Source organism: Myotis brandtii, unplaced genomic scaffold, assembly GCF_000412655.1.
Source record: "Myotis brandtii unplaced genomic scaffold, ASM41265v1 scaffold344, whole genome shotgun sequence".
NCBI classification, from domain to species: domain Eukaryota; kingdom Metazoa; phylum Chordata; class Mammalia; order Chiroptera; family Vespertilionidae; genus Myotis; species Myotis brandtii.
The window spans coordinates 1,810,785-1,830,455 of NW_005363247.1; the positions used below are offsets into that span (position 1 = coordinate 1,810,785).

General features: G+C 37.1%; 1 protein-coding gene across 3 annotated transcripts in view; it reads right to left on the bottom strand.

The window, feature by feature from the left end:
* The window catches only part of MEF2C (myocyte enhancer factor 2C), a 158,389-nt gene extending 138,939 nt beyond the window's left edge, over positions 1-19,450 (bottom strand). Inside the window, exons 1-2 of one of the 3 annotated variants that reach the window (XM_014543956.1) lie at positions 19,266-19,450; positions 3,296-3,382 (exon numbers count right to left, since the gene is read on the bottom strand). The gene's annotated coding sequence lies outside the window, so the exon portion shown is untranslated. Of the gene's footprint in view, positions 1-180; positions 384-3,295; positions 3,383-19,265 lie in introns of those variants that run through there. The other 2 variants (XM_014543952.1, XM_005871489.2) reach the window with 2 other exon arrangements.
* Between the last annotated feature and the right edge of the window lie 221 nt (positions 19,451-19,671).

Consider the following 19,671-nt stretch of genomic DNA (forward strand, 5'->3'; position numbering starts at 1 on the left):
CTCTCGCTCATCCCCGGGGACGCGGCGAGCCAGCCAGCAGGAAAGTCCTTCTAAAGTCGGGATCTTTCCTCTGACCAATAGGAGCGCGACCCTAATAGTTGGTCTTGTGACTTTTCTCCCGTCGGGAGACGCGTTAACCACTTCATTCTCCCAGCGTTGGAGCGCGCCTGTGTTACTTACGCGTAGATGCCGCGGTCCAGGATGTCTGCAGAGCCCGATTCCAGCGCGCTCTTCCTGCACGCCCACAAGACGCGGTTTTCGGCCCTGAGCGGTTGGAGGGCTAGAGGGTTAGCCTAAATGCGTCTCAAGTGTTACTCATGTAGAAATAATGAAAGAATTACCAGTCCTTGAAATCTCGACCTCATCACGGGGCCGTGAACTTTCTAATCAGTTTGGAAATATTTACCGAGGCGGCAGCTTCCTCGGATATTTCCCCCTCCCTCCTCCCACGCTATCTCTTCTACACCTTACTGGATTTTCTCCAGGGCATTTCACATGTAAACCAAACGAACTTCCCAGATGCATTAAGCTTCCCTATCCGATAGCTGATGACTTCACTTATCCTGAAGAGTTTCAGCTGCACAGGAAGCAGAACTAGAGACTGATAAGGAATATACTACTCACGTTAAAGTTTAAAAAGTAAGTTAATGTTAACGATTTAGGACAGGTTAGTAGGGATTGGGCACCTCCCTTACCTAGCCAAATTACACCACACCCAGTAAAGCCAAAGATAAAATACACCAACTAGTACACAAACCTTGACAAGACAAGATTGCATGCCAGTAGAACTATAGGTTGTATAAAATGTTCCAATCAAATTAAAACATTTTAAAAGGTAGAAGGGAAAATACATTGGGAAAATAAACACAAGGAACATTCAAGAGTATGCAATACTGAAATACATAGCTAACTAAAGAGTTTTTCCTCACTTTAAAAAAATCCTTTCAGCACTATGTTTAACCCAATGACTAGTTGCATTTCCTGTTAAGTTCTGCACTGTGCCATGGGGGAGGACAGTGTGATTCCAAAAGCCTCCTGCTTCATTGTTGAGGTATTTGATGTAACGTTTCTCAGAAGAGTGGGCTCAACAGTTAGGTGTCTGCCCCAAGGCTTCACTTGAAAGGGGAAGGTTGATTTTGCAGGCAAGTACGACTAGATCCGAACCATCCTCAGGCTTCTGGCTCCTCACCATTGTGACTATCAGCACAGCTAAAATGAAACTCTTGCTTTTGTTATAGGAAAGCATGGCAAACTGTCACAAAGCACCAGCCATCTGAGACAGTATTAGTTCTTGCAGATTGGTATCTACAATATATTTGTTTGCCTGTTTGTTTTTCCCCTATTGAGTTTACTATTACTATGCATTCATTTTGATAATATGGCAGAGGTAATCTGTATTAGGTTTTCATTTAAGGTACAACTTCTAAAAAAATCCAAAAAATGTAAAGGTGCACAGACATTTTGAATACTAAGATATGTCTATATATGGTGGTAAAAATGAAATTTCATGTTTTCTAGATTCACAAACATCCTGACAAAGCAAACCATTTGCAGGAACATCTAAGTTTATTGCCATAATGCCTGAAATTAATGTAATGAATCCTTAACATTACATTTCATATGAGCAAATAGACATAGGCAATTCATGACTTTCAACCATACTATTTATGATGGGTCATATACATATTTAACATCGTACACTTCAGTTTTATATTGTTTTCCTTCAAAGAGAAAATACCTTACCCCTTAATATTTTAAAGAATCATTTCATAATAAACATTTTTAATAAACCCATAATTATCAATGATAGTACAAGCATTCAAAAGTATATATAACCTCACATGGTGGATAATTTGAAATTAATTTGGATCTGGAATGTATTACAATTGGCCTTTTAAAATATAAGCTATTCCCCTCAACAGATTTAGCTTAATTATGTGTGATCCTAATTTAATATTAGCATTAGTTTCTTTTCCATGAGCTTTTATAGTTGAAGTGGAACAAAAGAGGTTGTATAGAAATATACAATAGAGTCATCTGGGATTTAAAATTATTCATTGGTAATCTACAAAGTGGTTAATCCAAAATGTGTTTTGTATTCTTCTTGAAATACTTCAGGATTTTTTAAAACAAAACAAAACACCAAAATCATTCTCATCCTTCCCGCCTAATGGCACTTGGCTAGGATCAGAATCTTTTCTGGTGTATGGAGAAGCAGGTACTAGGTATTAGGAGGCCTGGATTCTCTGGTTCAAGATTGGAGCCTAATGAGTGTGTCTTTTCTGGGGTTCAGTTTGCTTATGTGTTAAATGAATTTTCCAGTCTCTTCCAGTTCTATGATTGCAAAATAGAAAATTCATATACCCTTTAAAGCCAATTGGAAACTTGTGGCCTATCCTGTTAAAAGGTGATACTTCCTTTAAGAAAAAATGGTGTCTGGAATTGATGTACTGTTTAAACCAGCTTTCCTCTCCCCACCCCCCATCACCAAATATTTCCTTCATTAAATAATTATCATGGGCTTTATTATACATTAAATATATTAACTTGTTTTTCCCACAAAAGAATTGTTTAGCAATATATTTAATTAAAATGCCACAGAAGTTAGAGAGAGCATGATGCTCAGGATTTAACTCTAGAGAAAGCTAATTTCTAATTTCTGTTCAGGTTGCATACCATTTTACCCCACCCTGCTCTTTACTACTTCCCTGCATTAAATCAGCAGTCTACTAACACCTTGTGCACGGGGGCTGCCTGCCTTTAAGCATGGCCCATGCTGGTCGTAGCTCTTGTAGTAGCTTAAAAAAATATTTTAAAGTAAGCTGGTCAGTTGCCACAGCAACCCACCCTAAAATGAAGAAAGGCTGTAGATTAATCTAACCCTCAAGATTATTCAGCTATATAGTATACTATATAGTATTTAACTGTGCAGAATACTTTCAACACAAACATGATAATTTAATATAGAAGTGCAGAAAAATATTAAAGGTAGTAAGATACAAAGTCCAAAAGCACTAAAATGTTATTTATTTTATAGTTAGAGATGACACACATGACTTTCTCTGACATGGATTAATTGTAAAAGAGACTTGTAAAGATAGGCCCTAAAAGGGGACATGAGCTTTAAGCAAAATGGCATGGTATTGCTTATAATATAAAGCATATAATGGTTATATAGCTCTTTATCACTTTTAGATACATCTATATCATAAATACCTAAAGACAAAGAGTTTGGCAGTTTTACCTCTATGAATTAACCTTGTGGGAGATGATATAACGAATGTTGAGCACTCACCACATACACATACAGTCATTTGCCTTCCATTCTTTACTTCATCTCTTCATAGAAGTTACTTCACAGTTTGCAACTCTTCTTTGGCACCTTAAAATGTGTAAGAACAAAATGATATATAGTTAAAAAAAATTTTTTTTAAGAATGTTGATATTAAAGTACATCTGCATAAATTTATTTCTAAAGCCTAATCTGTAGAACATTAATGTTAATTCTAGTATTAAACCAAATGAATGTGTATTGAACATAAAGTAATGAAAATTATCATTAATTGTGGTAATACTTATAACCTTAAACATATGCAGTGCCAAATATCTAAATTTCAAAAATTCTTTCGGTACCGCTCTTTCGAATGCACAGTATACCTCATATGGACTGCTTGTGATTGAGAATCTGCAACATACAAAGGATTTGTCATTCCAAGCCAAGGTTTAATCATATCTTCTATCTCATCTCTAAAGATCCTACATTTATTTTAATTTTATAATGGTGAAGAATTACAAGGAAGACAATCAAACCCATAATATCCCAAGCTAATAAAATTTGAGGTTGCAACTGAAGTTGCTGAAAGGGCTTGGTTTATATGTTGCCTAAAGGCCAATTTTAAATACTTTGGGATTAGTGATGTAGATTCAGTACCCTTTATGAATTCTATTATGAAGAACGCCTTTTCTTTCCAGGCTCTGTTGAACTGCATGAGCACAAATGCCCCTGTGTCTGAATCTGTTTGAAACTAGCTATCTTTGAGAACACAAATGAACTTTTTTCCTTGGTTTCAAAATGGGCCTAGTCCTCCCAACCTTGAGACGTATCAGGCCATGCTGGTCAATATCCATCCTCTCATTTGTATTTGCCAGAAGATGTTTCACAGTGAAGTCATTAAGATTTATGAAGTCTCTATATTTGGTTTGACATCCTTAAGATTTATTTTTATTTTTTAAGTTGCTTCAGAGTCAGGGAGAAATGAAGAATTTTGGACACTTTTATTTCAGGGGTGTTAGCTGAGTTTAAATCATTTAGACTCAGGCCCACAGTGAGTTAGTCTCAACTTGGTGACGGGAGCCAGTACCAGGTGACCTGGTGAATTCTTTTTCCCCAGCTCTGTTTGGTTTTACAGTCTATTAAGTGGGGATCATTATATACATCTCCCAGGGCCTTTTCACCTTATAGAAATGCAGTCTTCACGAAGCAATGTCTGAAAGATATGTTAAGGTTTTTAAAAATGCCACCACAAATTATGATACATTTCTTCCTTTTCCTGGATCAGTATGCCCAAATAAGTCTTGATCTGTAATTTGCCCAAGAATGTGTGGCTGATTAAAAAGTTATCCATATGCACGGCTAAATTTAATGGACTTTACCTTTACTTATAAAATTGCTAAATGTTCATCGGAACATTGATTCTATGTCTTGAAATATCACAGAAACCTTCAATTCAAAGGACGGATTTTCATACTTCCTCTTTTAACTCTTTCTTCTAGATACCTCTCAGTGTGTGCCCTTTAATTTTTAAAGATCTTTATCCGGGATGGGGCGGCAAGGGGGAGGGATGGAGGTAAAAAAACTCCTCTTGCGTTTTGTGCCCACTTCTTTGTCTGGAAAGCAGAGGACTGGGATTCAGTCCCGACGGCCTCTTAAAGACCCAGACGGGGGACGCCTCTGGTTTCAGCAGCTCACTTCGCTAAGTTATTGATTGCAGGCAACAACAATCCCTCCGGATGATTTGTGTGGAGAGGGAATCCGCGCTGGGTGGGCGGTCAGCAGAGGCGCACCAGTCACAACACCGTGCAATGATTACGGGTCCTCCCCTCAGCACCTATATACTCCTTCCTCTGCCCAGCTCCACTTCCCTTGCCCCTTCTCCCTACTTTCCTCCGGGCGGACGGAGGTGAGGGGTGGGGGCTCCTCCAGAGAGTGTGTGTAGAGCTTGGAGGGGTGAGTGCGCCACGTGCTTGCGCTCCGGGCGAGGAGCAGGCGGGTTCGGGACCCTTCTGGGGGTTCTCTGGGCCTAGGCGCACTTCCAGGGGTTGCTGCCTTGGCGGCGGGTGTGTCCAGAGGGCGGATTTCACAGTTTGGGGAAACGCGGCCGTGGTTTGGTGAAGAGGCCGCGTGGCAGGTTCTGGGGAATGGAGGAGGGCGCAATGGTGGTGTTGGGGCTTTGGAAGCGGGCGGTGGTGCCAAGGGAGTTGCCCCACTGGTCTGGTTGGGGGATAGTTCCCCCTAGGTCGGTTAAAGACGACCGCAGAGAGCCGGGGATGAGCTCCGAACGACGCAGAGAGTGAACTCGCCCCCGCACCCAGCACAAAGCGCTGGCACGCAGTGCGCGGCTGGCGGCGCGAGCGCGCGCGGGTACCGCTGTGCGCGTGCCCGCCGCCCTCCCCCACTTCACCTAGTCCTGCACCAGCTCTCCTGGTTTTCCACCTGACAGACCAATAGGAAAGGGCGGGATCCCGGAGCCGGATTTTATAGCCCAAACTCTCAGGGTCTTCAGGATTATGTGAAAAACTAACAGCCAACTGCTGGCTCTAGTAGTTAAGTCGCCTGGGTGGATTTGTGCGCACTTTGGCTAGGGAAAGGCCACAAACTCAAGGAGAAATGGGATGCTACGGAGAACCCACCCTCACCCCAACTTCCTTTCCCCTTCCACTGAGAACAGTGCCTGGAGCTCTTGAAAAAATGCCACCACAGCCTGTGCTGTTCTTTGATCTGTGTGTGGAGCGGTACCAAGGGCACCGAGCATGGTGGCAAGATCAATGCTCCAAAGGCATACACTCTGGGAGCTCTTGCAAAAATGCCATCACAGCCTCTGCTGTTCTTTGATCTGTGTTGGAGCGGTACCAAGGGCACCAAGCATGGTGGCAAGATCAATGCTCCAAAGGCATACACTCTGCTGAATAAATCAAAGGCGTAAAATGTTTATAATCGTTATGTTCTTAAAGCTATGAGCTGCTACCCATTGTAGCCTAGAGCCACATGTAGCTTTTAAAATTTAAATGAATTAAAATTAAATAAATTTTTAAATTCAGTTTCTGAGTTACATTAGCCACATATCAAGTGTTCAATAGCTACAGGTGGCTAATGCCTACCTTATCTGACAGCAGTGTTGACATCTCCATCTTTGCATAAAGTTCTATTGGAATGTGCTGCTACAGACCTTTAATTGCATTCTCTCTCTCTCTCTCTCTCTCTCTCTCTCTCTCATAGAAAGAACCTGCTTTATGATAACAGTCACATTTTAGGACACGTTTGGCATTTGCATTTCTTGGCACGAATGTGAAAAGTTTTAAAGTCCAAATTTCAGTATCTTCCTGCTGAAAGAGATACTGGGAAACACTTAACACAAGCACCTAGTTTTCACAGGGAAGAGAAGTTGGGCCCATAAATTTGGAAATACAATAAAGTCACTGACAGAATCTAGTATACTTTGTGCTAGACCAGGGCACGTTGCCTGAGGTTGGCTAGGCAAATGAACTCTAAGAAAGGTGACCTGGTAGAAGATTTTAGATAGGAGTGCCCCTTTACAAGAGAAAATACTTCTTAGCATTCCTCTAGGAAGAAATTCCATTTGGAATCACATTTGGTGGTGTCATTGAATCACATAATGCCTTTTTAAAGAGACCAGTTGGGGTAACTGTGTGCCTATTTATATTTAAGAAATTCTGAGGAAATGGAAGTACTTTTTAAAGTAAGAGCTAGAAAGCACTCTTAAGGTCAGGGAGGTGAGGTGTTTACATAAGGTGAGAATTGTCAGCAAAACAATCTTCTAATTCTATGAAGATAGTATCAGATACATTGATTATGCCTTAGACTGATATCACTAGGGTGAAATTTGACCAGAAATGTTAATAACGTGAACAAAGCTTAATTATGAATTACAGTATCTGCGACATGTAAGGCAACAGGTTACATCTTAAAGATTTAGAGATAAAACATTAACTTTCTAACTTCAATATTCTGTTTGGGTGGTTGGTTTTTGCCATGATTATCCCCTATATTTTTTATTTGAGGGTGAAATTTTGGCATGAATTCTGGCTATATATGGCAATTAGCTTTGAAGTTAACCCTTAAAGTGTTCAGATAAGTGGACTCATGAATAATAACTAATTTTAAAATAGTAACAGTAATTTTTTTTAAGCTTGGAGTTCCCCTGAACTGAAGCATATTTGAATTATTGTCTTTATTCCTCTTATTGACATTTCATGTGGTTCAAGATCGACAGGGTTCTTTCCATTCCCCCTGAAATCTAACCTAAGAGAAAATTATTTAGTTCTTCAAGTGCTTGCGGACTTGCTAGAAGGCCTCAATCTCCCCTTGACTGACTATTGAAAGGCTGGTCTGCCTAGATAGAGGCTATGTGGCCCAAAACCAGTTGGCTCTATCATGTGATCACACACAAGTTACTGAGCCTTCCTTTGACTCAGTTTCCTCATCTATAAAATGGAACATAAAGTACTACCCACAAACCATTGTTATGAGACTTAAACCAGCTACTCAACGTAGGCACTGGTCTGGGAAAGTTGTAAACTGCAGTAAAAGTTAGTCATTCTATTCTCATGCAAAGAAATTCTAGTTCTATATCATTAAGTCCCATATTCACCCATAATAGACCTGTCAGAACAGAAAAAGTTGAAGAAGTAGGTTGTTAGAAGTTTGGGAATTGGTTCAGGAGAACTGTTTGTTTCAACTTTAAGAAGTGGAGATCTCTTCAATCCTAAAGTTCCCTGATTTAATGGGTAGAGGTTGTCTCATTTCCCTTTCACAGGCATGGTGCCTTCAGGACACTTTCAGGCTCTCTCTCTCTCTCTCTCTCTCTCTCTCCCTCCCTCCCTCCCTCCCTACTTGTTAGCTGCTTGGTTTTTGAAAAGGCACTGGAAACTCCAAGTCCATCCTTTTTTCACCCTGGTTGACCTTTGGAATGCTGTTGTCAGCCAAGAAGACATTGATATCTTCAGTCTCCTGCTAACTTGAATTCTTTAGGGCAGAGCCTGCTCAGATTATCTCCTGATGTCATTCCAAATGTCTGATGGCCATCTATGGCAACGGGGCGACAGTGGCCTGCTGGGAAGGGAGAGTCCACAGAGTGCCTATGAGAGCATTCTGTGTGAGAGGGACCTGGAAGTAGTTATCTGTTGGATACATGATGAACATTACAGCTATGTCTAGGGACTGCTTGCCACTTTTTGAAAAACAGAGGGCATAGATATTTTGCTTTAAATAAAATTCACTTGGAATGTGTAGGATTCTTCTATCTGGTATTCATACTAACACTCCTCATTAAGAATACTAAGTTAAGACAAAGGAGTCCAGCAGGAGATAATAAAGCCACTATGCTGCAAAATGTACCTTGTTTCCTCTAGCTCTATGTTATTTTTCAAATAATGGTATTTAACTTAGCTGGGAATTTACAAAATTATTTTTAAATATTTTATTTATAACCTAAAATTTTAAACCGAGCAAAATAATATAAAATTTTAATTTTTCAAGGAGGCAAGATCATGCATAGATTTATAAGTTTCCAATACATGCTAGATTTAAAAATAAGGAGATGCATAATTATATCCATATACTAATTTATTAGGAATAGAGAGAATTAATTTTTATTATTTGGGATGAATTCTCTAAGTTATTTTGGACTATGGTAAGAATGAAAAGTAACATATAATAAGACTCTTAAATTTAAGTCAGTGATTAAAACTTTATCTTTTGCCAGTGTGTGCAGTTCACTGAGTCAAAAACCACAACCCAAAAGATCTCATAGCCTATAGATGATTTTTAAAAACTAAATTTGTGGTTATTAAATATTTCCATATCAATAATATTCATATTTGTAATGCAATGATACTTGCAGTATATGTGCAAAACAAATACTTCCATATTAGAATGTGGATTGAAAGAAATAATTTAAAGTGCCTAACAATTAATGGTCACTCCGTATTTGTCAGTGCTGTATTAATTGCTTTAATTAATTTAATAGTATTGTATTAACTGATTTATAAACTTTATTTCTTCTTATTGAAACAACAATTTTTCAGACAGGTAATACTATTCTTCACATTTTACAGATTTTAAATACTAAAGCTTAGAGAGGTGATATTACCTGCCCTGGATCACATAGCTTATACAACTGGGAGACAAAGGACATGACACCAGGTTTGTTTCCAATAGATGCTCTGAGCTTGATGCTATACTTCTTCCTTTACAGGTAACTTTACTCACTTATAGGGATGATGAGAGCAGGACATGATACAATCGATATATATATTTTTTTCCATCAGAAAGTATTTTAGAAATACCCATCTAAACCTATGTTATCTTTTTCAAGGTAGACACTTTAGGAAATTATTTGCTTATTTCAGTTATGTTGTCTTTGCACAAGTCAAATCTCCTTGGGATTTGCCATGCAGTCTTAAGACTAGTCTTATTGTTGGCAAGTCTTTATCATTAGATGAATTTGTTGCTGAAACTAAATCCAAACCAAATGTAGTGAAGAAGGTGGTTGATAGCAACTATGGCGTCATTACAAAGCAGCTGATTATTTGCTATCTGGTTTGTAAATGGACAGTAATTGTAGATACAAAGGGGAATTTCAAGGGTATCCCTGATATGAATGTATAGCCTTTAAGGAGATATTTTGGTGAGTAACACTCATAAAAGATCTGATGTTTTTAAAAATTAAAAGTTATATTCATTTATGAATATTGTGGGAAATACTTTCTCAAAGAACATACAACAGGCAGGGATAAATCAGAGACCCTGACTTAGAATCCAGACTCAGACACAATAACAATTTGACCTTAATTTTCTACATGTCCTTATTGTAAAATGGGTTAAGTGGTAGTACTTACCCAGGATGATTATTTTAGTTGAGAGGAAGACAAAAAAATTGTACTTCTATAACCACTTAGTTCCTGGCATGTAGAAAACATTCAATAAATGTTAGCTATTTTTGTACTATTTTACTTCAAGGACTATATTTCTGAAAAACATCTCAATGTCTCAGTTATCTAACAATATTCTAGATGTTTTCTTTTCTATGAGCTTACATGCTTCAAAGTAGCTTTTATTTCATAAAAGAGCATTTTATATTTGAAATTCTATATAATAAAAGGCTAATATGCAAATTGTCCCCATGGGAGTTCGACCCACTGGGAGTTCAACCGCTCGCTATGACATGTGCTGAACACCAGGGGGCAGCACGGAAAGAAGAAAGGAAGGCCCCCGTTGGCAGCTGGAAGGCCCTGATCGGCCCTGATCACCGGCCAGACCTAGGGACCCTCCCTGTGCATGAATTTTGTGCACTGGGCCTCTAGTAAGTATAATAAAAACATTTATGATAACATGTTGATTAAACCAATATATATTATTGAAAAAGTCTTGCACAATGGGATTGCCAATTTATACTATCTTTATCAATGTAATATCCTTGTTCATATAATATTTTTTAGAGAAATATTTGGATTTATATTTGATTTTATCAGACTGATAAAAATAATTATATATCCATTTCCCCAGAATAAGGCTAAAAGTTTTATTTTTTAGTTTCATCAGACATCTTCTAAATTGTTTATTGATTATATAATCTTATGCTTAAATTCAAGGAACCTTAGCAGAAATATATAGAATTAGTGGCTTCCTATTAAATCTGAGTTTTTAATTCATTTTAAATCAATATTATCTGTAGGGTGTAGGCAAAATTGTAAGGTTGCTGGCACTTGTCTTTGTGTCTCCAACTTCCCTAAACTCACCTTCAATTTGTCTGCTTTTTCTCTGGCATGCTCTATTTACCCAGCAGCAATTTTAAAAATCAATAATAGCTCTTTATTGAGTGGCTCTATCTCCTCACCCACAAGGTCCTTTCATTCCTCAGCAGCCTCTTTATGTTTCAGAATTGGCCTGGGCTCTGCCGGAGCAGAGGGCCAGCCACTCCAATAGCTTGCTTTGTGATACCGAGCAACATGTTACTCCTTTCAATGAGCTTTTCTTCAAGTTTTCTGAAAGATGTTCATAATTCAAAGGAGTATCCAGGACTACACAAATTCCACAAATTCCAGCCTGTGTTGGTCAGAAGATGCTTTTAGGAGGAGACTTTCAGCATGTCTCAGGTACCCAACCCCACTCTATTAGCCAACATATAGGTAAACCCTGGGTTCAAGTCCATGGGAAGCCTGGTTCTTACTTAAAGGAGAAATTTTATTGTTTTTGAAAAGTTGGGATTGGAAGATGAGCTTTCTATCAGCAAAATGTCATGATGCTCCTTGAAAATGTGTCTACGTATTATTTAAAAAATATTGTACACTTTAGTACCTTTTGTTCTACTCTCTTTCTATTTCCACTTTGCATAGGAGGCACATAGTTGCTGCATGTTCCTTGTACCATAGCTACCATGTTGTCACTGGATCTCACTCTGTGTGCACTTCCTTCTGCCACTAGAGGTATAGTTAGTGATATTTCTCCAGAAACATCTTGAAGGAGATGTAAAAACCTTGTAAGGACAATATGTGTTGCTTCCTGGATGAAGAGAAGAATTTGCAAGAGTTTGGTAGAGGTTCAGGATTGGGGGGCCAAATGCATTCTGCCTTTTATCTCCTCTATGAAATCATTGATAAAGCCTGTTTCTATTTGCAAAGACGGGGCACATAAATGAATCATTTCTCATGTTAGTAGAGCATTAAACCTGTAAATACAGAGTATCCATATCAAATGGAATGTACTTTATATTAAAAATATGCTTCTAAGTAAAATATTTTGAATATTACTTAGAGGGGGGTAAGACACATTCTATAATTTTCTTGTTTCTTTTGACCTCTTTTAGTAATAGCTAAATAGCTTATTAACAGGTTTACTCCCATATTTTCCAGTTCCTTCTTTTTTCCTTCCTTCCTTCATCTTTTCTGCTCCATCTCTTCATATTCAGTTGTAAATTTTCTATTTTCAGTTATAAACTCAGTAAAGTCACATGACTGGTTGGTTATTAATAATTACTCAGATTGTTTTTCACTGCTTTGGAAGTTACATTTTCTGTTTCAGACCATACAATATTATCAATTTTTTTTCTATCTGAATCACTTCCAAATAAAATACTGTTAACAAAGGAGCTTATATCTAAACAATTGATATATACTATAGACAGTATAATTATAGAAGAGTTTTTGTAACTATTTTTGTTATTAATCATAATCACTCTTTAATTACAATAATGATGATCTCACAGGGAATAAGACATGTGTTATGTTGTTCATCAAGTGTTTGTGAAGGACTTATGGTCACCTATCCACACATTCTCACCTCAATCTTATCCTATACAATAAAAGGCTAATATGCAAATTGTCCCCTTGACTGGGGGTTTGACCAGGGGGCGGGGCTGGCTGGCCAACTTCCCATGGCCCTTCCCCCCTGCCACCCCTGCCTCCAATTGGCCCCCCCATTGGGGGCAGGGCTGGCCAACCTCCTGCAGCCTCCCCACCCCCCGTTGTCCTGGCCCTGATAGGCCCCCATTGGTGCAGGCTGGCTGGACCCCACCTGTGCACGAATTCGTGCACTGAGCCTCTAGTGTAGCTATAAGATTCTAGTTTGTGCAGCCTCTGGCCACAAAATAACTTCTGCACAGCAAAATAAAGCCTGTGGTCTCCCTTACATTATTGCTAATCTATAACCTTTTAAGCTCTCTAGGTCAGTGATGATTAAGTATTGTAAAACTTGAATGTGTATGGCATACCAACTTCTCATAAGTACTGTCTATGCTGTTTTCTTATGACATTCTTGAAGAGTCAGTTCAAGCCACTTTTTCATGTTTCAAGCTGCATTATTTAGTGCCCCAAACTCAGGTAGAACTTGAGAATGATTTTTGGCTTACAACTAGTATTGGGTGAACTTTATTATTTGCCAGTCCACATAAAAATAATTTAATAAATGAAAGACTAAAGTGCTAGTTTTCTTGTTATTGTAGGGGAGAACCGACCCTCTTGAAGAAAAGGCGCTTGTGAGGACAGAACCATGTAGTGCAGAGAAGAGTTTATCAGAGTGCCCCAAATCCGTTCAGAATGCAGGCCCCACCTCGGGCTACAGGCTGGGAGTCTGCAGTTTAACTAGTTCTTCAGGTGTTTCTTATATACATTTTGCTTGCGAGCCCCTGCCTTAGGGTAAGAGTAAGCATAAGATCTGCGAAGGCCTTCTAATTTAATAACCTTGACTTTTCCCCATTATTTGTTTCTATTCTCTCAACTATTCTTAACAAGTTTCATAGAACTTTATAGTAGTTACCACCTTTCAAAATAGAAAGAATGAGAGCTCAAAATGAATAACTCTTTCCACTGCCTGAATTGCTGTATATAGTAAACAAGCAAATAGACATGCCACATATACAGGGTGTGGCAAAAGTAGGTTTACAGTTGTTTGTATGGGAAATAATGCAATAAATAATAATATAAGAATACACTCTGTGTTTTGTGTACTCACAACCATATACCTACATTTGCCACACCCTGAATGCTGTCCACTGTCATTAGAAAACTGATTAACCAATATGATGACCTAATTCTCTCAAATTTCTGAACAATTTTTTATCTTTACTTATCTGAGGAGTAGCTCTTTTCTTGGATGGAATATGTTCCTTGAGTCCCACTATCTCAGGAAAACCTATAGAGTGGGTTTCAGATCCAGGTATCTGTACCGTTAGTGACCGACAGACATGTTCATGCTTCAGTGACTGCCGGCTACTTGTGCGCCTAGATTCTTTGCAACCAGGAGTAGCACTGTTCATTGGCTTTGCACTAAAGGGACTTTCTATCACTATAAATGTTCATTGTGATCTCAGTAATTCCCTCTGTCGGCCCAGCAATTATGAAGGGTCTTCACAACATGGCCATCCCAGACAACACGGTGATCCATGCTCCCAGCCTTTGAACCTCTCTCCATACCCAGCTGGTGCCATTAACCTCTCTTGAATCCAGATATTTTTAACACTTCAGTTTAGGGGTTCTCTGATGCTTCTGTTTCTTATTACAACATTTGTTTTTTTTTCTTACACGAACACATCATACTGGCTTACAGTGAGTGTGGTAAATATATTTTTTTTTGTTAAAATTTTTTTCTCCCATTTTATAAAACTAAAAACATTAAGTGAGCATGTTGTAGAGCAATCCTTTGTGTCAACTTAGCCCCGCAGAGCTATGTGTGGTAATATAATTTTGAAGGTGAGACCGCTCATGTTTTGTTACCAGGGTACCCAAGTGGGAAAAATATGGCCAGCTGGTTGGTAGTGTATTACAGAGTGATTTTGTTTTGTCCACTGATTTCACAGGCTAAATACTGTTGTTAGTTTTAATGATTTGAAATGCTGACATGGTGGGCTACTTATAGCAATAGGGAGAGGGTGAGGCATGCCATTGCAGACTGAAAGCCGCCAATATGGTCTAGGATTCTTCTGGGACTTCACTTGAAGCAGAGGAAATATATTTTATTGGATAACTAAAACTTCCTTCCCTACGACTTACACTTAGCCCAGCAGAGTCTCGTCCATTCAGTAGCCTCACAGAGGTGATATGACTTGTTTCCAATCACAAAGCTACTAAGCAGTGAAACTGATTCTATGACTCCGAGCTGCCTGCTTCTGCTCCGGTGCTCTTTGGACAGCATTCTTCAACTCTCAAGAGAAAATGTTTATGATCTTTCCAAGGCCAACGAGGGACAACTTATTCACTTTCACCAACACCCCATGGAGATGTAGGGAGATAATTGAATTTTTTAAAGGTCTTGTGATTTTGCCTATTTTGTTATGACACCCCTGTCTTTCACAATTGTTAGAAATGGATATTATTTACTCATTATTTTGCTTGCAATTGATTTACACACTGTTATTGCATATTGTTAAATTATTTGCTGATTAATAACTAATGGTGATTTGTACTAAATGTAGTGGAATAAGCAAATATATTTGTAAACTTATATATATAATTTAGTTGCTAAACTGTTGGAGATTATTTTAGACTAATCTCTTGCAGGGAAAACCTATCCATAATTTTCTTCCATATTCTATATCAATGTTTTAAGCCGCCATGCCCCTTCCCCCTTTTAAATTCATTTGCATGTCTGAGTTTTAAAGCAAATATTGCTGCGAAGTCCAGGGTTAAGATAAATTGTTTTAAATTCAGAACAAGGTAGATGTCTCCTACACAGTTTCTTTCCTGGAGGGTCAGAAAAGAATGAAATATTTACTGTGAATATATTTTCATGACCTGGACTGAATCAGTATGTTGTAGAGCATTATCAACAAATTCTATTATAGCAATATAAAATGTTTATTAATATCACTAAGAATTATTTGAATAAATATAAGATACTTATATTAATACAGGATTATTGAGTCATAGAATTTCTGAGCTGTTAGGAAACACTTGCTGATGAGGCCTTTGCAGAGTGGTTGGCAGTTACACACACACACACACACACACACAAGTTAGTTGTTGAGTCAATTATATGCACTATTTAATATATTCTGAACTTGAGTACTATACATAAGCTTGTGCTTTGGTATATTTGGTATTTTTAATTATGCACTAATATTTTAAAAAATTTTCAACCTCAACTTTTCATTCTTACATTCATCTTCTAAACATATATTGCCACCGATTTTTTTTTATTTCTGCTATTTTACCTACATCATCACATTTTCAGTTTAGGAATCAATTTAAATGGCAAAGAGAATTTTTAAAAAAGAACATACCATACATATTTTAATGTGTTTATGCTCTTTTTTAAAAAAAACTACATTTAATAATTTTAATATGCTCTGATAAAATTGTGTATTTCTCCAAGAAGCTATTAAGTTTAGTGACTGAAAACAGTTCTCCAAAGGAATGTAATTCACTTTAATTTTCCATGTTCTCTTTTTATTTATAGTTTGATAGTTCATATGTTTAAAGTCTGATAGAAAAAAATCACTGGATATGAAGTTGGGAGACAGACCCAAGTCTGCATCTACATTCTCATGTTGGTGACTAGGGCAAATTTCAAACACAGCTTCATTCTGTTTCATTTTCTTTGAAATGAGTAGTTGAAAGCTTCAAAGATGCCCTCCCACAACTCTAAGATTTCATGAGCCCCAAAGAAGATTTGGTTGAAAGAAATGTATCGGCATCATTACTTGGCTGTCCAGTATTTTCATGGACACACACTTGTTACATACATGTGAATTGCATGTAAGGAAATTAAGTCTTTGTAGGTGTGAGATGTGGATAGCAACAGAAGTAAGATAAATAAGAACAGGAGAGGGAAATAAGTTAATCACAAAGGAAGAATGGTAGGTGGTTGAAATGATTCCTCTTTTACTTCTTTGTATCCACAGTCTAGTTATTCCTATTTGAAAACCTACTGGCACCAGGTATTATCAACAGGGATGAGTAATATGTAATTTTTATCTTTACTGGGTTACATTTGGCCCGAGGACAGTTGACAGCTGTCGGTCAGGTGGCTGGTCAATGCGGAGATACATATAAAGCTGCCAAAATATTTTTGTTTCTTTACTTACAAGCAAATCATTTTAGCTGGAAACTTCATTGTCCTGAAACCAAATAGATTGATGCTCAGAATATAATTTATTGAAGTTAGTTGCTGGAGAATCTAGATTGTCTTTATGAATATATAAGGTAAACAAAATGCTTTTCAAAAATTAGAATAATTACTATTTATCCACTTAAATAAGCTGGCCTTAAGATATGAAGATGTATTGCAAATAATGCTTAAAATGCATATGTTTTCAAATTAACCTTTTAGGGCACATATGAGTCATTGAAACTTTAAGCCACAATTTCTGACTAGGACTTATTAAAGAAAGCATTCCTCTATATTGAAGGAGTTGGCATAGGTATTTTCACGACATGAAAGTTGAAAGTTTATTAGAAAAGGGCAAACATGTAGCTGCGTGTCAAACTAGAAAGTAAAATATCTTCTCATAATTAAAAGAAAAAACATGGAATTTTAGATTAAGCCCACAACTCAAGGTGTGGTTAAAATAATAAGAAATTTTGGGGCTAAACCTACCATTGTTCCTAATAGATTCAGCCACGCTTTAATAATTCACAAGTGTCATAAAAATAGTTTGGAAGTTTTTTATTGCTTATACTTGGGGTGGATTACAAATAGTATAATAATTATAGCCAATAGTACTATGCACATAAAATGTAACAAATATAATTCAGAAGTTGACTTAAGAGTGTATGTTCAGTTGTGTTGTATTTAGTTATTCTACAAGTGAGTGCTCTGATTCTTTAGAAATATAGTATTTAACTGACCATATAATTGAAAAGAAATCATCAAGTGCATGGAGCACGTACTCATTCTTTAAAGGACTAATGAAGTTATCTAAAATATTTAGCAACCATGGCTACTCAGGTGCCAGAATCAATATAATGAAGAAAAATAGCACACAAAAAATAGCACTTTGAAACTACAATATATTCTTTATTAAAAATAAAATATGCTTTAATTTTCTGAACCATAGTCTACATATAATAATTTATAATGAAAATCATATTTGGGTTTTAATTTAAAAAATATGGTTTCATTAAGTGTAGATAAGATTATGTTTTTAAAATATTAAGTTTTTTTGGTTAGGTGGAGCATTTCTGGTAATATTTTAAACTACAAATATTTCATAATTTTAAACAGCAATTGTCATTGTAAAAGAGTATAATACTTATAAATTTGTGGAATATCTGTGTCATCATTGAAAATTGTTTTAGATATAATGGTTATTTTCTAAAAAGTCAGATCTTGTTACTTTCCCAGTACACAACTATATGTTGAGCACGTAGATTGAAAATTATTTATGGGATTATCAGAATAAAATAATTTCCTCATAGTATTAGTAATTTATATTGGTGAGCCTTTCTCTTCTTAAGCACCAATTCTACCCCCCACAGCCCAGAAAATTGATTTTATGCATAATAATTTATACCATTTTTGATCAATGTATGCTGTGTGTCTTTTACATTCATTAGCCCATGTTGCTTGTGAATATGGAATTCGGTTATTAAAATGGTTTCATATGTTTACTATGTATAGTCCCTAGCTTTGAGCTCCTTACCAGCTTAAATAAATGTTTTCAATTTGCTAAAATGCAACAATTTGTAGAGAAATGCTTGAAGCATAGTTAAAAGAATGAGTTCTTGAAATAAAATCACTTTTTAGAAATGTGTCTAACATGTGGTCTCATTTTTCCATCTTTTGCATTAATTAAAATCCTATTCTGAAAATAAAAATATTTTTTGCCTAAACTTTTGAATTCACACAATAAAAATACCAAATATATAAACGTACTAATTTTGGAAATCAATGACGCAAAAACATGCTTTAGAACTGTCTTGGTTGTTATTTCAAAGAATTTTCTCTAAAGAAACTCTCTGTAAAGTAATGAGAAAATGTTGCTACTTCTAATAAATATTCTGTGCAATACATGTTTTTAAACAGTGTATTAAAAATAAAGTTAATTTATTGTTCTCCCTAATCATATTCCTATCACATGCACACACAAAAAGTACTAGCACATGAAATGTCTAAAAAGAGCATGCACCATTCACATTTTTATTTGGAGATTTATTTAAAAATATAACATTTTACTCATAATAGATGACAGAATTAGGAACAAAGATGAAATGGTATTTGTGTTTATTTAAATAGTATAATATCATATATGTAATTAATTCTTCATCTTTCAGATGTTGAAGATAGTAATGAAAGAGACCAACATTAAAAACATAAAGTATTCCCTTCAAAAAACTTTTTTAAATCTAAAAAAATTGTCAAATGGTAACAGCTCCACTTTCTACACTGGGCAAACCCACTGTTGAGTTAGTTGGCTCTGATTCCAATGGTCTCATCAGCTTTCTGAATGTAGGTACCACAGCAGTGCCTCTTCTAAGATAACAAAATCAACTTTTAGATATTAAAAAAATATATTTTGGCAATTGAAACTCACCAGTGCCTTTCTGCTTCTCCAGGAAGTTGTACCCGTCAGCACCTGCTGAGGGCTTTGTTGTCCAAACTCTGACAGGTAAAAAAATTCCTGTAGAATAAAGCCAGACCAGCTGGCTTTGAAGAGAAACCCCCCAGTTTGGGCTGCGTTTGCCTCCTCTCCTTTTCTATGAAGACCCAGGCTTTCCCCCCTTGATCGTCAGGCCGTAAGATGCGTGATCCCTGTGCACAAGTGTCTGGCAGGCCGAGGTGCACCTGCTCCTGTCACTCTGGAGTAAATTTAGCTGTAAAGGTATCACTGACAAGCAGACCTTTGTCAGTGCTGGCAGAAGAACACAGAGCTGCGTCCCTCCCCTCCCCCCTTCCAGGCCCCTAGGCTGCTAGTTCAAAAGGAAAATATCAAATCGGAA